We start from the raw sequence: 18484 nt of genomic DNA, 5'->3' as shown, positions 1-18484 counted from the left end.
GAAGGAAAGGGTCCATTCTTTTAAAAAATCTCACTGCCACTGGGCCAATAATCACCTTTATCACCATTGGGATGAGGCTCAAACTCAGCTTCACTGCACCTGCCACAGCAGTTAATTCACCCTCATTCTCGTCATGTTCAATTTCCTTCTGCAGCATTCCATATTTACTCTTAATATGTTCCCCTTTATTATTTTTTTTGCCCACCTTCTTACCCACCTACAGTTGAAGTCGGAAGTTTACATACACCTTAGCCAAATACATTTAAACTCAGTTTTTCACAATTCCTGACATTTAATCAGAGTAAAAATTCCCTGTCTTAGGTCAGTTAGGATCACCACTTTATTTTAAGAATGTGTAATGTCAGAATAATAGTAGAGAGAATGATTTATTTCAGCTTTTATTTCTTTCATCACATTCCCAGTGGGTCAGAGGTTTACATACACTCAATTAGTATTTGGTAGCATTGCCTTTAAATTGTTTAACTTGGGTCAAACATTTCGGGTAGCCTTGCACAAGCTTCCCACAATAAGTTGGGTGAAGTTTGGCCCATTCCTCCTGACAGAGCTGGTGTAACTGAGTCAGGTTTGTAGGCCTCCTTGCTCACACACGCTTTTTCAGTTCTGCCCACACATTTTCTTTAGGATTGAGGTCAGGGCTTTGTGATGGCCACTCCAATACCTTGACTTTGATGTCCTTAAGCCATTTTGCCACAACTTTGGACGTATGCTTGGGGTCATTGTCCATGTGGAAGACCCATTTCCGACCAAGCTTTAACTTCTTGACTGATGTCTTGAGATGTTGCTTCAATATATCCACATCATTTCCCTCCTCGTGATGCCATCTATTTTGTGAAGTGCACCAGTCCCTACTGCAGCTAAGCACCCCCACAACATGATGCTGTCACCCCCGTGCTTCATGGTTGGTATGGTGTTCTTTGGCTTGCAAGCCTCCCCCATTTTCCTCCAAATATACCGATGGTAATTTTGGCCAAACAGTTCTATTTTTGTTTCATCAGACAAGAGGACATTTCTCCAAAAAGTACGATCTTTGTCCCCATGTGCAGTTGCAAACCATAGTCTGGCTTTTTCATGGCGGTTTTGGAGCAGTGGCTTCTTCCTTGCTGAGCGGCCTTTCAGGTTATGTCAATATAGGACTCGTTTTACTGTGGATATAGATATGTTTGTACCTGTTTCCTCCAGCATCTTCACAAGGTCCTTTGCTGTTGTTCTGGGATTGATTTGCACTTTTCGCACCAAAGTACATTCATCTCTACGAGACAGAACGCGTCTCCTTCCTGAGCGATATGGCGGCTGCGTGGTCCCATGGTGTTTATACTTGCATACTATTGTTTGTACAGATGAACGTGTGTCATGATTCCCACCGACGGTGGCGCCCCCACCTGCTCGGGTGGCGCTCGGCGGTCGTCGTCACCGGCCTATTAGCTGCCACCGATTCCCTTTTGCTTTTCCCTTTTTTATTTTAGACACCTGTGGTCAATTAGCCATTAGAGGGGTTATTTAGTTTAGCTGGCCCGTTCCTTTTCGTGCAGGATTAATTATTGTTATCGACTGTCTTGTTCGTGTCGGCTTGGCATTGTCGCACCTTGTATTTATTCCCCTGTGTTTGGGAACTTTGTTTTCTTTAGTCAAAGTGTTATTAAAAAACAACACTCCCTGTGCTCGTTGCTTCCTGCGCCTCATTCCTAACAACACGACTACCAACGCCGTTACAACGTGGTACCTTCAGGTGTTTGGAAATTGCTCCCAAGGATGAACCAGACTTGTGGAGGTCTACCATTGTTTTTCTGAGGTCTTGGCTGATTTCTTTAGATTTTCCCATGATGTTAAGCAAAGAAGCACTGAGTTTGAAGGTAGGCCTTGATATACATCCACAGGTACACCTCCAATTGACTCAAATGATGTCAATTAGCCTATCAGAAGCTTCTAAAGCCATGACATCATTTTCTGGAATTTTCCAAGCTGTTTAAAGGCACAGTCAACTTAGTGTATGCAAACTTCTGAGCCACTGGAATTGTGATACAGTGAATTATAGGTGAAATAATCTGTCTGTAAACAATTGTTGAAAAAATTACTTGTGTCATGTACAAAGTAGATGTCATTACCGACTTGCCAAAACTATAGTTTGTTAACAAGAAATGTGTGGAGTGGTTGAAAAACAAGTTTTAATAACTCCAATCTAAGTGTATGTAAACTTCCGACTTCAACTGTATATGCGTTCCCCTGACTCCATCTCCAAATCCGACAACTATTCGGGCATAGGCCTACCCGCCATCTTGTCCCAAAAACGTTTCCCTTCAGGACAAAAACTTCACAAGACATTTGTTTAAGCTACCTCATGCCTGAGTTCCAAATCACTTCCAACCACAATGGGACATTTTGAACCTAGACTAAGCTAAAATGTGCTTAGTACCGCCACCCTCTGGTTCACAGCGTTCATGACCCCTGACTTTGTTAATTTTAGATTATTGGGGGGCGGGGATGGTAAATGAAAACTACACATTTACTGTGCATACATTGCTCTTAAAAAATATAAAGCTATTCAATGTTGCAAAAATATGGTGAATTTGAAAGTGCAATGAATTAAATAATCTCACTAGGTGGCGCTGTGAAACTTGAGGTTAATTTAGCTGGCCTTCAACCATCATCAAAGAAGAATTGATGCGTGCGCACGTGTGTGTGTGTACACATTTTTATTTATTTTTATTTCACCTTTATTTAACCAGGTAGGCAAGTTGAGAACAAGTTCTCATTTACAATTGCGTGACTGCTACCTACTTACATATTGATTGCCAAAGCCTGGACTTAATTGACATATGGAGAGTTAAAAACCCTGGAGAGAAACAATACACATGGAGTAATAGAGATCGTTCACTGGTGATAACCTCTAGTCTTGAGCCCAACACTGTAGAGGTAAAAATACTGCCTGCAGTCCTAAGGGATCATAAAGTCATATGACTGACTTTCAGAATGTGCAGTAATGATGATAAAAAATACTCTGGTGGTTATTGGAAATTAAACAACTCATTGTTATTGCATGATGATTTAGAAAATGTGATTAAGAATCTAATTTCTGTTTACTGGAATTTAGCTACATCTAATGCAGAATATGGGAAATATTGGGAACTGCTGAAATTTAAAATCCGCTCAGCCTGTATTACTTGTGGAAAACGGCTTGCTTTAAGAAGGAAATGTGAGGTAGCTGAACTCTCTAAGACAGTTGCGGATATCCCAGAGATTGAGCATCTTGATCTTAATGAGAAAGCTAAATTGAATGATTCACAGAATCAACTAGATACATTTTATGAGGAAAAGGCTAGAGGAGCTGTCATAAGATCCAGAAAACAATGGTTTGAAAAAGGTGAAAAGAACAGTAGATACTTTTTTACCACTGAGAATGGAGAGTTGTTATCATACTTTAACACTAAGTTTTAGGAGAATCTTTACTCCTTAGATAACAATTTGAGTGACTCTAAGGATCGCCTTGACTCTATAGAGAATGTTATCTGGTTAGTGCTCTTTTCTTTTTTCTTTATTAATTAATAAACACCCTTGAAACCGAGCTAATCATAATCTGTCCGTGTCTGATCTATGTAAACGTCTTGACCAAACCTTCTGGTCTGCCATACCGTGTAATACCTTGATTTCTAAATATATACCTGAAGTTACCAGTGAATAAAGTTTTTGTGAACTAGAAACTGAATCTATTGAACACTTATTCTGTCATTGTTTACACAGTGAAGTATTCTGGACTGATGTAAAACTATATCTTGGCAACAAAAGTTTGACATTATTTTACTACACTGATTCCACAATTGAACGTGAGTATGTCATAAATCTCTTTATTTCATTAGGATACACAAATCAACATTTATGAAGAAAAAGTCCCTTTTCTTTATTTTTTTATCTGATTTGGAAAACTATTTAGAATCATTAAAACGTATACAAAAAATGTAAAAAATGTATTCACTACATGTCTGTATTTGAATTGATATAATGTGGATTTGTATTCTTTTCTTTCTCTTCCGTATTTCTTTGTGGAATCCCTCTGGCTGTTCTGTTTTTGTGTTTTGCATGTTACTGTTTAATAAAAAAAAAATCATTAAAAAAATGTAGAAATCCCAAAATACTAAGGGATTTTGTTTTGTATTATTAAGTAAGCAAGCATCCTGTAGGAAAGCAAAGTTCCACTCCATACTAAATCATGATATTTGAATTTACAGTTAGCTATTGTAATGTGGTAACGTTAAAGACTAGGAGTCACATTCTAGCCAAGTCAAGTGAGTAGGTTGTTCTTTGGCTGCTGGTACGTTAATCTCAATAATTGTGAATCACAAGCATTTGAAATGTTGATCTTTGAATGTCTGAGCACACAGTAGTTTAGTTGATGTCTAGCTCTTTATACTATTGGACCTTTCTGCATTTAGCAACGCTAGTATTTACACTAGCGTTGATAGGAAATAGCTTGCAAAAAAAAATTGTCCTACGGAAGACGGAGGTTAAATACAATTAAATTTCAATTTACTCGTAGGGTTCGTCCTTATGCAGGGAATAAATTGAAGAAAGAAAAAAATGTAATAGAAAATAAATTAAAGACTTTCCAAACGGGTAGACCTAATTCCTCTCCATTTACCTCGTGTCAAAATAAAAGTCCTACACGTGCGCAATACCTGAAAAAAAATAACTTGTGGGGGACTTTTATTTTGACATGAGGTACTGCATGGGTCTAAAACAGACCCACGTTTGGAAATGCTGTTTAATTACACAGTCTAGTAGATCTATTTTTTTTATCTCAAATTTCCCCCTGCAAAAGGACCAAGCCTAAAGAAAATCGACAGATTAAGTTGAAATTGTATTTGATGTAACTTCCGGCGGACTATTCAGTTTTTTTTCAAGCTTATTCCCAGCAATGCTAGTGTGTAAATACTAGCATTGCTAAAAGCAGCTAAATTGGACCTAGGTTGATGTTACCCATTAAAGTTAACATGCATTGTTTTCTTATTATTGTTCTCCAGGAAGATGATATCCCAGGTGTTCATCTTGTCCTCCAAAGGAGATCACCTCATCTACAAAGACTGTGTCCTCCTCCTTACTGGCCTGTGTCACTCCTCAGCACCTTATCTAAAGTTGTTGAGACTGAGATGAGTGTTTTATCAACTTGAAGTACACCTTCTCAAGCACAAACTATGGAGTCTGCAACTTACATTATGCACCTTTTTGAGCACATCAAGCAGGAAAGTGAGAAGGGGAACTATACAGGTATGGTCATGTTAGACTTGCAAAACGTGTTTGACACCGGACGATGACATTCTTCTGATGAAACTGAAATGCATAGGTCTAAATGATATAGCAATCAATTGGTTTAGGTCTTACCTGACTAACATAACACAAGGATGTAATGCTATTGATGTTATAATAAATATCCTGTGGTGTACCGCATGGATCAATCTTAGGGCCACTCTTATTCCTTATATATGTATGTCAGTGATATGCCAGCTGCAATAAAGTGCAAACTCATGCTTTATGCTGATGACTCAGCCCTATCAGGGAAGGTTATTGCTTATATAGAGGAGACCTCGAGTAAGGAATTGCATTCTGTTAGAGATTGGTTGGTTGACAACAAAGTGTTGCTATATTTGGGCAAAACTGAATCTTTTTATCCAGGCATTTGTCTATGGAAGGTTTACTTTTGGACACAATTGTCTAAGAGAAACCACTCCACTGTCCCCTTGTGCCACCTATGTTACGTTTGTAATTTATTATGAATGTATTAGTAGGCTTACGGATTGGGCGAGTACATTTTTCAAGTAATCTGCCCATGTCAACAAGGATGACAACGAAAGATCACGTGATTCCTGTGACTTGTTCAATTGCATGCAGTTCAGGTAATTTTTTATAGACAAAGCTATAGTACAAGCTGTTTTCAGACAGGTCAAACAGCCAGCCGTGTGTGTGCAAACGCACCAGCCGGAGGAGACTTGCAAGACAGAGAACACCATCCCAACCGTGAAGCACAGGGGTGACAGCATCATGTTGTGGGGGTGCTTAGCTGCAGTAGGGACTGGTGCACTTCACAAAATAGATGGCATCACGAGGAGGGAAATTATGTTGATATATTGAAGCAACATCTCAAGACATCAGTCAGGAAGTTAAAGCTTGGTCACAAATGGGTCTTCCACATGGACAATGACCCCAAGCATACTTCCAAAGTTGTGGCAAAATGGCCTAAAGAAAATAAGGTCAAGGTATTGGACTGGCCATCACAAAGCCCTGACCTCAATCCTATAGAAAATGTGTGGGCTGAACTGAAAAAGCGTGTGCGAGCAAGGAGGCTTACAAACCTGACTCAGTTACACCAGCTCTGTCAGGAGGAATGGGCCAAAATTCACCCAACTTATTGTGGGAAGCTAGTGGAAGGCTACCCGAAATGTTTGACCCAAGTTAAACAATATAAAGGCAATGCTACCAAATACTAATTGAGTGTATGTAAACTTCTGACCCACTGGGAATGTGATGAAATAAATGAAAGCTGAAATAAATCATTCTCTCTACTATTATTCTGACATTTCACATTCTTAAAAAATAAAGTGGTGATCCTAACTGACCTAAGACAGGGAATTTTTACTAGGATTAAATGTCAGGAATTGTGAAAAACTGAGTTTAAATGTATTTTTCTAAGGTGTATGTAAACTTCCGACTTCAATTGTATGTATGCATGTATGTATTCAACACTCTGTATTTTCCCTTCTGTCTTCAGGGAGGCAAAAACAAGATATTTGTGAATGTGATTGAAAGGATGTCTGTAGTCATTGGTGCCAAATCACTTTTTATTGATCGCAGACACACATTTAGCAGATGTTATTGCAGGTGAAGCGAAATGCATGTGTTCCTATCTCTAACACTGCAGTAATATCTAACAATACACACAAACCCAAAAAGTAAAATAGTGGAATTAAGAAATATAGAAATATTAGGATGAGAAATGTCGTAGTCCGGAACGGTATTGTATACAGTATATACACAACCGTTCAAAAGTTTGGGGTCACTTAGAAATGTCCTTGTTTCCCATGAAAACATACATGAAATGAGTTGCAAAATGAAGAGGAAATATAGTCAAGACGTTGACAAGGTTATAAATAATGATTTTTAATTGAAATAATAATTGTGTCCTTCAAACTTTGCTTTCATCAAATAATTCTCAATTTCCAGCAATCACTACAGCCTTGCAGTGATTGCTCCTTCCACTACAGCCTTGCAGACCTTTGGCATTCTAGTTGTCAATTTGTTGAGGAAATCTGAAAAGATTTCACCCCATTCTTCCTGAAGCACCTGCCACAAGTTGGATTGGCTTGATTGGCACTTTACGTACCATACGGCCAAGCTGCTCCCACAACAACTCAAAGGGGTTGAGATCCGGTGACTGTGCTGGCCACTCCATTATAGACAGAAGACCAGCTGACTGCTTCTTCCCTAAATAGTTATTGCATAGTTTGGAGCTGTGGTTTGGGTCATTGTCCTGTTGTAGGAGGATATTGGCTCCAATTAAGCTCCGTCCACAGGGTATGGCATGGCGTTGCAAAATGGAGTGATAGCCTTCCTTCTTCAAGATCCCTTTTACCCTGTACAAATCTCTCACTTTACCACCACCAAAGCACCCCCAGACCATCATATTGCCTCCACCATGCCTGACAGATGGCGTCAAGCACTCCTCCAGCATCTTTTCATTTTGTCTGCATCTCATGAATGTTCTTCTTTGTGATCCGAACACCTCAAACTTCGTCTGTCCATGACACTTTTTTCCAATCTTCCTCTGTCCAGTGTCTGTGTTCTTTTGCCCATCTTAATCTTTTCTTTTTATTGGCCAGTCTGAGATATGTCTTTTTCTTTGTAACTCTGCCTAGAAGGCCAGCATCCCGGAGTTGCCTCTTCACTGTTGACGTTGAGACTGGTGTTTTGAGGGTACTATTTAATGAAGCTGCCAGTTGGGGACTTGGGAGGCGTCAGTTTCTCAAACTAGACACTCTAATGTACTTGTCCTCTTGCTCAGTTGTGCACCAGGTCCTCCCACTCCTCTTTCAATTCTGGTTAAAGGCAGTTTGCGCTGTTCTGTGAAGGGAGTAGTACACAGCGTTGCACGAGATCTTCAGTTTCTTGGCAATTTTTCACATGGAATAGCCTTCATTTCTAAAGAAGGACAGTTTTATTGCTTCTTTAATTAGGACAACAGTTTTCAGCTGTGCCAACATAATTGCAAAAGGGTTTTCTCATGATCAATTAGCCTTTTAAAATTGTAAACTTGGATTAGCTAACACAACGTGCCATTGGAACACAGGAGGGATGGTTGCTGATATTGGGCCTCTGTACGCCTATGTAGATATTCCATTAAAAATCTGCCGTTTCCAGCTACAATAGTCATTTACAACATTAACAATGTCTACACTGTATTTCTGATCAATTTGATGTTATTTTAATGGGCCAAAAAATGTGCTTTTCTTTCAAAAACATGGACATTTCTAGGTGACCCCAAACTTCTGAACGGTAGTGTATATACACTGTATATGTGTGATTGGATGTATAGACAACATGGACAGTATATGGATAGAATATATAGTATGTCTGAAGAATAGTATATGTACAGCAATAGTTAAATAGGATAGTCCTTGACTAGAATACAGTATATACATAAGAAGTGGTTAAAACCGTATGTAAACATTATTAAAGTGACCAGTGTTCCTTGACTATGTACATATGGCAGTAGCCTCTAAGGTGGTAGAGCAACCGGGTGGTAGCCGGGTAGTAACTAAAGTTCAGGGCAGGGTACTGGGTGGAGGCCGGCTAGTGGTGACTATTTAACAGTCTGATGGCCTTGAGATAGAAGCTGTTTTTCAGTCTCTCGGTCCCAGGTTTGATACACCTGTACTGACCTCACCTTCTGGATGGTAGCGGGTGAACAGGCTGTGGTTTGGGCGGCTGAGGTCTTTGATGATCTTATTGGCCTTACTGTTACACCGGATGCTGTAGATGTCCTGGAGGGCAGGCACCACCCTCTGGAGAGCCCCGCGGTTGGGAATGGTCCAGTTGCCGTTCCAGGCAGTGATACAGCTCAACAGGATGCTTTCAATAGTGGTTCTGTAAAAGTTTGTGAGGGTCTTAGGGCCCAAGGCGAATTTCTTCAGCCTCCTGAGGTTGAATAAGTGCTGTTGCGCATTCTTCACCACACTGTCTGTGTGGGTGGACCATTTAAGATTGTCAGTGATGTGTACGCTGAGGAACTTGAAGCTTTTCACCATCTCCACTGCAGCCCTGGCGATGTGGATGGGGGCGTGCTTCCTCTGCTGTCTCTTGAAGTCCACGATCATCTCCTTCGATTTGTTGACGTTGAGGGAGAGGTTATTTTCCTGGAACAACTCCGCCAGGGCCCTCAGCCTACAGAAAGGAGGTATCTCGTCATTGTTGGTAATCAGGCCTACCACAATTGTGTTGTCAGCAAACCTGATGATTGTGTTGGAGATGTGCGTGGCCACGCAGTCATGTGTGAACAGCAGTGGAGGCTGCTGAGCGGAGGACGGCTCTTAGTAATGGCTGAAATAGAGTAAATGGAATGGTACCAAACATGTTTGATTTCATTCACTCCATTTCAGCTATTATTATGAGCCGTCCTCCCCTCCGCAGCCTTCACTGGTGAACTGGGAGTCCAGGAGGGGGCTGAGCACGCACCCTTGTGGGTCCCCTGTGTTGAGGATCAGCGTAGTGGAGGTGTTGTTGCCTACCTTTACCACCTGGGGGGCGACCCGTCAGTAAGTCCAGGACCCAGTTGCACAGGGCGGGGTTTCGGACCCAGGGCCCCAAGCTTAATGACGAGCTTGGAGGTTACTATGGTGTTGAAGACTGAGCTGTAATCAATGAACAGCATTCTTACATAGGTATTCCTCTTGTCCAGATGGGATAGGGCAGTGTGCAATGCAATGGCGATCATCCGTGGATCTATTGGGGCGGTATGCAAATTGCAGTGGGTCTAGGATGTCGGGAAAGGTAGAGGTGATATGATCCTTGACTAGCCTCTCAAAGCACTTAATGATGACAGAAGTGAGTGCTACGGGGCAATAGTAATTTAGTTCAGTTACCGATACATGGTGGAGCCATGCATGTGATCAGTATCTCCTCCTTAACCTATACTTCCTTTCTGTCCTTTCCATTTCTCTCTCTCTGTCCCCAGGCATTTCAATTGGATACTTACGTTTTAAACTGTACCAGGTCAGAAATATAATTTAGGGTTTTATATTTCTATAAGGATATACTCTAAGAATTATATATTTATGAATGATCATAAACTGATGAAATTCCCTCACTGTTCTCATGGGATTCGTGACGAAAGCAGACATTGAGGGAGAGATCAGAGTCAAGTGTTACATGCCAAGCTGCTCAGGTGAGCATTTTGAATGATGTGCTGTCAGAGGCAAGTACAACCTTAAACAGGTTCTGATTCTTACATGCCTAACCATTTTTACATTCTCAAATTCTCCTTTCTCCTCACTCTTTCCTTCTCTTCTCTGCTCCTCACCCTGTCCATAGAGATGCAAATTGGACTGAATGAAGAGTTCAGCATAGGAAAATTCCAGCTGAGAGGTTGGTACTGTTAGGTTCTAATTCTCAGAGTAAAAACTCACCGGACACTATGAAAGCTCAAACCAAGTTTATTCTTCCCAGGGGGTCAGTACAGCTATATTAGACAAAAACATGTTTACAATAGTGGTGGTATATGTACCCCACTTTGGGTGGTCTCCTCCTTCTCGCTAAACATTGTATCTTTATTGCTAGGCAGGAAACTAAGTGATACGAGTAATACATTTTTCTTCTCCCTTAATGTGACCTGACCTGTCCTTGACCCCCTTCATCACTAATCCATGGCTCTCTCCCCTTATCAATGCCTGCCACATGTGATCGCTTTCCCTATACTCAGTACATTTCAAGCTTAATTGCACCCACCATATACCTTCTTCCTACAGATAACCATGAACCTCTGGTGTAGCCCCTCGGCAATGGCACCCCTCAGGTCTCTATTACAACTAATGATTAATAACATTTAAAGTTCAGAAATCCAAACCTATCAGTACCCTCCCCTTGCAAATGCTACATCCTTCATTGGCTAGATCAGCCACTGTGCTGGCCATATTGGTGACCTTATTACTACAATTCCAGTAAAATCCTGCAATGGATAAATATGAGGCAATTTTTTAGAAGGTCCAATGCAGCCGTTTTTATCTCAATCTTTAATAATTTTTAGGTAACAATTAAGTACCTTACTGTGATTGTTCTCAAAAATAAACATTAAGAGCAATTTCTCAAGCAAGAATTTTGCTAGGACTATCTGTCAGTGGTCAGAGTGTCACGACTTCCACCGAAGTCAGTCCCTCTCCTTGTTCGGGCGGCGTTCGGCGGTCGACGTCACTGGCTTTCTAGCCATCGCCGATCCACTTTTCATTTTCCATTTGTTTTGTCTTTGTTTTCTACACACCTGGTTTCTATTCCCCAATTACATGTTCATTATTTAACCCTCTGTTTCCCCCATGTTTGTGCGCGTGTTTGTGTATAATGTTCAGGTCGTTACTTGTTGGCTGGTATTGTTTGCGTTATTACGCCCGTCATTTACGAGTGACCGGTAATTTCACGCACCTTTAGTATTTGTTTTATACTAGTGCTGTTCGTGGAATAAATTACCTTGTACACTCATCTCTGCTCTCCTGCGCCTGATTCCATGCACCAGTTGCCCACAGCCTGACACAGAGAGGGGAGGGGTGAAACGAAAAACTAGCTGTTATTGGCAGAGAGATTTGGAACTCTTTCTTATTGGTCTTATCTGTAATTTACCGCTTGGGGATGTCACCAGGCAGGCCAAAACTCCAAACTTCAAACAGCTCCTACCTACAGAATCTAGAAAGTGTGTCCCAGCCAAGGAGAGGTGCTCATGGAATCCACTTACGCACGCACGCACGCATGCACACACACACACACACTACAGTCGTGGCCAAAAGTTTTGAGAATGACACAAATATTATTTTCCACAAAGTTTGCTGCTTCAGTGTCTTTAGATATTTTTGTCAGATGTTACTATGGAATACTGAAGTATAATTACAAGCATTTCATAAGTGTCAAAGGCTTTTATTGACAATTACATGAAGTTGACGCAAAGAATCATTATTTGCAGTGTTGACCCTTCTTTTTCAAGACCTCTGCAATCCACCCTGGCATGCTGTCAATTAACTTCTGGGCCACATCCTGACTGATGGAAGCCCATTCTTGCATAATCAATGCTTGGAGTTTGTCAGAATTTGTGGGTTTTTGTTTGTCCACCCGCCTCTTGAGGATTGACCACAAGTTCTCAATGGGATTAAGGTCTGGGGAGTTTCCTGGCCATGGACCCAAAATATCGATGTTTTGTTCCCTGAGCCACTTAGTTTTCACTTTTGCCTTATGGCAAGGTGCTCCATCATGCTGGAAAAGGCATTGTTCGTCACCAAACTGTTGCTGGATGGTTGGGAGAAGTTGCTCTCGGAGGATGTGTCGGTATCATTCTTTATTCATGGCTGTGTTCTTAGGCAAAATTGTGAGTGAGCCCACTCCCTTGGCTGAGAAGCAACCCCACACATGAATGGTCTCAGGATGCTTTACTGTTGGCATGACACAGGACTGATGGTAGTGCTCACCTTGTCTTCTCCGGACAAGCTTTTTTCCAGATACCCCAAACAATCGGAAAGGGGATTCATCAGAGAAAATAATTTTACCCCAGTCCTCAACATTCCAATCCCTGTACCTTTTGCAGAATATCAGTCTGTCTCTGATGTTTTTCCTGGAGAGAAGTGGCTTCTTTGCTCCCCTTCTTGACACCAGGCCATCCTCTTCGCCTCACTGTGCGTGCAGATGCACTCACATCTGCCTGCTGCCATTCCTGAGCAAGCTCTGTACTGGTGGTGCCCCAATCCCGCAGCTGAATCAACTTTAGGAGACGGTCCTGGCGCTTGCTGGACTTTCTTGGGCGCCCTGAAGCCTTCTTCACAACAATTGAACTGCTCTTCTTGAAGTTCTTGATGATCCGATAAATGGTTGATTTAGGTGCAATCTTACTTATCTTAAGCCCTTTTTGTGCAAAGCAATGATGACGGCACGTGTTTCCTTGCAGGTAATCATGGTTGACAGAGGAAGAACAATGATTCCAAGCACCACCCTCCTTTTGAAGCTTCCAGTCTGTTATTCGAACTCAATCAGCATGACAGAGTGATCTCCAGCCTTGTCCTCGTCAACACTCACACTTGTGTTAACGAGAGAATCACTGACATGATGTCAGCTGGTCCTTTTGTGGCAGGGCTGAAATGCAGTGGAAATGTTTTTGGGGGATTCAGTTCATTTGCATGGCAAAAGGGGACTTTCATCTGATCACTCTTCATAACATTCTGGAGTATATGCAAATTGCCATCATACAAACTGAGGCAGCAGACTTTGTGAAAATTAATATTTGTGTCATTCTCAAAACTTTTGGCCACGACTGTACACCAAGACTTGTTTCTCTCTGTTACATATACAAATGTATTCTCCCTCAATGTTTTTCACACACACTTTTTTGCTCTCAAGCAAACAGTGATGCAATACCAGTTGTGTGATGACCTGCCCACAGCCCCTCCATTCCATCTTTTCCCTTCTTTTGAGAGGGACAGTGCTTCATTCCTTTTGGGTAGAGAACCCTTTACTAGAACCATCTCAAAATATTTAGAACACACAAATTTCACTTCCTCTTACTCATGATGAAAACAGTCATTTTAACTTCCACATTTTACTAACTTGAGTGTTAGGAAATCAACATCCCAACCACCACCCTCAACACACAATTGCTCTTTTCTTTAGGTTAATGATGTACTTGAAGCTGCGGTGTGACCTGCCCCCAAAGAGGTCAGTTCTCTAATAACAGGGAATGCCGATATGCATGTACATTATGTTGAGAATGTAGAGTTTGCATGTAGCTAATGTGGTAGTCATTGAACACTTTGTAATGCTTTATGAGTACTTTATAATAGTTAAATGTAGTCTGTCAGTGTGATTATCCTTGCCTTTTCTGATTGGGCTGCAACGTAGGTCGCTATCTGTCAATTAAGCAATCTATTCTCTCTTACAGCGCTGCTATTAATGTTTCCATTACAATACCGGTCCCCAAGGGCTCGCTTAGGTGAGGAGAAACTAATTTTTCTATCTCCTGTTCCTTCCATCCTTCTCTTAGTCTCTCACCATGTGTACCCTCTCAGTACATAACAACCTCCCCTTCCTCGCTCTCTCCATCTCTTCTCACCCTTGTTGTTTTCCAGTTTCTCTCAGGAGTTGAGCAGCCCGGACCAGAGTGCTGAACTGAAGCCTAAAAACAAGGCTGCCCACTGGGAGATCCCTCGCTTCCCTGGGGGACGCCCAGCTCTCTGCCCTGTTCAAGGTGACTAAACATTATCAGCACAATAGCAGATAGCAGGTCTGGTAATGTGAGGGTAAAATAGGTCAGTTTCAGTGATGCTGATGTCAGGAAATCAGGAATGTCTTATCATTGAGGAAGAATCACATCTCTGCACACTTGTTTGCTATAGATCAGATAGATTGAAGATCAGATCGTTAGCTATAGACCAGGTTCTCAAAATCCATGAGCCATTTGCAGGTCACGTAGAGCAATGAGGCATCTGCAGACAGCATTATATGATTAACATACTTCGGTGAAAACTTAGTAAGTGCAAAAAAATCCTGTAGTTCAAGGTACACTATTTGACCCTAATAGACATGTAATAGATAGACAACTATGCATAGCATTGAACAACATGGTGAGCACTTCCTCTATCCCTGTACATTCAGCTGGAGGTCTTTGGCCTTGGCTCTGCCTCATTACAGGAAGTAGGGCCGGTCAGTCTGAGCTTTGAGCTGCCGAAGTACACCTGCACAGGACTGCAAATTAGATTATTCTGCCTGTCCCATTCAGACTCGTATACCATCCGTATCTGATGCGGACATGCAGTGCACACAGACACACCATTGATCACTCAGAATCTGGTCTACTCTCAATATGGATGTGAACCCTGATCTTGACCGCCTGAAAAAGTCAAGGGACTTTTGTTTGACATATTAATTCTGTGTAGTGGAGTGACCCAATACAAATGCATCTACTACACCAAAAAAGCTACCCTTATATTATGTCATATGGGAAACTATTCAGGAAAATCTATGAATGTGCATAGAAACATTCAGCACCCTGCCTGTTTTTTAAATGTATTTTATTTCACCTTTATTTAACCAGGTAGGCTAGTTGAGAACAAGTTCTCATTTACAACTGCGACCTGGCCAGGATAAAGCAAAGCAGTGCAATACAAACAACAACACAGAGTTACACATGGAATAAACAAACATACAGTCAATAATACCATAGAAAAAGTCTATATACAGTGTGTGCAAATGAGATAGGATAACGGAGGTAAGGCAATAAATAGGCCATAGTGGTGAAATAATTACAATATAACAATTAAACACTGAAGTGATAGATGAGCAGAAGATGAGTGTGCAAGTAGAGATGCTGGGGTGCAAAGGAGCAAAATAAATAAAATAAATAACAGTATGGGGATGAGGTAGTTGGATGGGCTATTTACAGATGGGATATGTACAGGTGCAGTGATCAGTGAGCTGCTCTAACAGCTGGTGCTTAAAGTTAGTGAGGGAGATATGAGTCTCCAGCTTCAGTGATTTTTGCAGTTCGTTCCCGTCATTGGCAGCAGAGAACTGGAAGGAAAAGCGGCCAAAGGAGGAATTGGCTTTGGGGGTGACCAGTGAAATATACCTGCTGGAGCGCGTGCTACGGGTGGGTGCTGCTATGGTGACCAGTGAGCTGAGATAAGGCAGGCTTTACCTAGCAAAGACTTATAGATGACCTGGAGCCAGTGGGTTTGGCAACGAATATGAAGCGAGGGCCAACCAACAAGAGCATGCAGGTCGCAGTGGTGGGTAGTTGTAACAGCTGTCTTCAAAAATGGACCAAGGTGCAGCGGGAATGTGGATACTCATAGTTTTTTAATAAACACAAGTAAAGCCTCCACAGGGAAAAACAATAAACTCTACTCACGAAGACAGGAACAGTTTTGCAGGCACACAACACGCAGTGCAAAAACAACTACCCACAACCCCAAAGAAAAACACACACTCCTATATAGGACTCCCAATCAAAGGCAACTCAACACACCTGCCTTCAATTGGGAGTCCAATCACCAACACAACACTTAACACACAAAACCCCTGCCACATCCTGACCAAAACTAACACAATTACGCCCTCTGCTGGTCAGGACGTGACAGTAGTATATGGGGCTTTGGTGACAAAACGGATAGCACTGTGATAGACTGCATCCAATTTACTGAGTAGAGTGTTGGAGGCTATTTTGTAAATGACATCCCCGAAGTCAAGGATCGGTAGGATAGTCAGTTTTCCGAGGGTATGTTTGGCAGCATGAGTGAAGGATGCTTTGTTGCGAAATAGGAAGCCGATTCTAGATTTAATTTTGGATTGGAGATGCTTAATGTGAGTCTGGAAGGACAGTTTACAGTCTAACCAGACACCTAGGCATTTGTAGTTGTCCACATATTCTAAGTCAGAACCGTCCAGAGTAGTGGCAGGCAGGCAGGTGTGGGCAGCGATCGGTTGAAGAGCATGCACTTAGTTTTACTTGCATTCAAGAGCAGTTGGATGCCATGGAAGGAGAGTTGTATGGCATTGAAGCTCGTCTGGAGGTTAGTTAACAGAAGAAGGGCCAGAAGTATACAGAATGGTGTTGTCTATGTAGAGGTGGATCAGAGAATCACCAGCAGCAAGAGCGACATCGCTGATGTATACAGAGAAAAAAGTCGGCCCGAGGATTGAACCCTGTGGCACCCCCATAGAGACTGCCAGCGGTCCGGACAACAGGCCCTCCGATTTGACACACTGAACTCTGTCTGAGAAGTAGTTGGTGAGAGTCATTTGAGAAACCAAGGCTGTTGAGTCTGCCGATAAGAATGTGGTGATTGACAGAGTCGAAAGCCTTGGCCAGGTCGATGAATGCAGCTGCACAGTATTGTCTCTTATCGATGGCGGTTATGACATCATTTAGGACCTTGAGCGTGGCTGAGGTGCACCCATGACCAGCTCGGAAACCAGATTGCATAGCGGAGAAGGTACAGTGGGATTCGAAATGGTCGGTGATCTGTTTGTTAACTTGGCTTTCAAAGACCTTAGAAAGGCAGGGTAGGATAGATATAGGTCTGTAGCAGTTTGGGTCTAGAGTGTCTCCCACTTTGATGAGGGGGATGACTGTGGCAGCTTTCCAATCTTTGGGGATCTCAGACGATACGAAAGAGAGGTTGAATAGGCTAGTAATAGGGGTTGCAACAATTTCGGCGGATAATTTTAGAAAGAGAGGGTCCAGATTGTCTAGCCTGGCTGATTTGTAGGGGTCCAGATTTTGCAGCTCTTTCAGAACATCAGCTATCTGGATTTCGGTGATGGAAAAATGGGGGAGGCTTGGGCAAGTTGCTGTGGGGGGTACAGGGCTGTTGACCGGGACACGGGTAGCCAGGTGGAAAGCATGGCCAGCCGTAGAAAAGTTCTTATTGAAATTCTCAATTATTGTGGATTTATCAGTGGTGACAGTGTTTCCTAGCCTCAGTGCAGTGGGCAGCTGGGAGGAGGTGCTCTTATTCTCCATGGACTTTAGTGTCCCAGAACTTTTTGGAGTGTGTGCTACAGGATGCAAATTTCTGTTTGAAAAAGCTAGCCTTTGCTTTCCTAACTGCCTGTGTATATTAGTTCCTAACTTCCCTGAAAAGTTGCATATCGCGGGGGCTGGTCAAGGGCAGTCAGGTCTGGAGTGAACCAAGGGCTATATCAGTTCCTGGTTCTACATTTTTTGAATGGGGCATGCTTTTTTAAGATGGTGAGGAAAGCACTTTCAAAGAATAACCAGGCATCCTCTACTGACGGAATGAGGTCAATATCCTTCCAGGATACCCGGGCCAGGTTGATTAGAAAGGCCTGCTCGCTGAAGTGTTTTAGGGAGCATTTGACAGTGATGAGGGGTGGTCGTTTGACCGCAGACCCATTATGGACGCAGGCAATGAGGCAGTGATCGCTGAGATCCTGGTTGAAGACAGCAGAGTTGTATTTGGAGGGCAGGTTGGTTAGGATGATATCTATGAGGGTGCCCATGTTTACGGATTTGAGGTTGTACTTGAGGGCATCAAGCTTAGATTGTAGGATGGCCGTAATAGTTGTCATCTACATTTCACTTATTTCCAGAATGTTCATATATAATAGTAGTGTAGAACAGACATGTTTCACTATATTATAAAAAAAAGGGAGTTCTGTTCTACACATTGCAATTCTGTCTGCAATGCTCTGAACGTTGCATGCCAAAAAGCACTACCAT

At 42.1% G+C, this 18484-nt stretch overlaps 1 long non-coding RNA gene across 1 annotated transcript; it reads left to right on the top strand.

The window, feature by feature from the left end:
* The first annotated feature begins 1833 nt into the window (after positions 1-1833).
* On the top strand, positions 1834-5457 carry LOC115148239 (uncharacterized). Its single transcript, XR_003866612.1, has 2 exons — positions 1834-1871; positions 5034-5457. It is a non-coding gene; the product is annotated as an uncharacterized LOC115148239 (long non-coding RNA).
* The last annotated feature ends 13027 nt before the right edge of the window (positions 5458-18484 follow it).

The sequence above is a fragment of the Salmo trutta genome, chromosome 15 (genome assembly GCF_901001165.1).
Source record: "Salmo trutta chromosome 15, fSalTru1.1, whole genome shotgun sequence".
Taxonomy (NCBI): Eukaryota; Metazoa; Chordata; class Actinopteri; order Salmoniformes; family Salmonidae; genus Salmo; species Salmo trutta.
The sequence above is the reverse complement of the archived record's forward strand: the minus strand, read 5'-3'. Positions and strand labels throughout refer to the sequence as shown.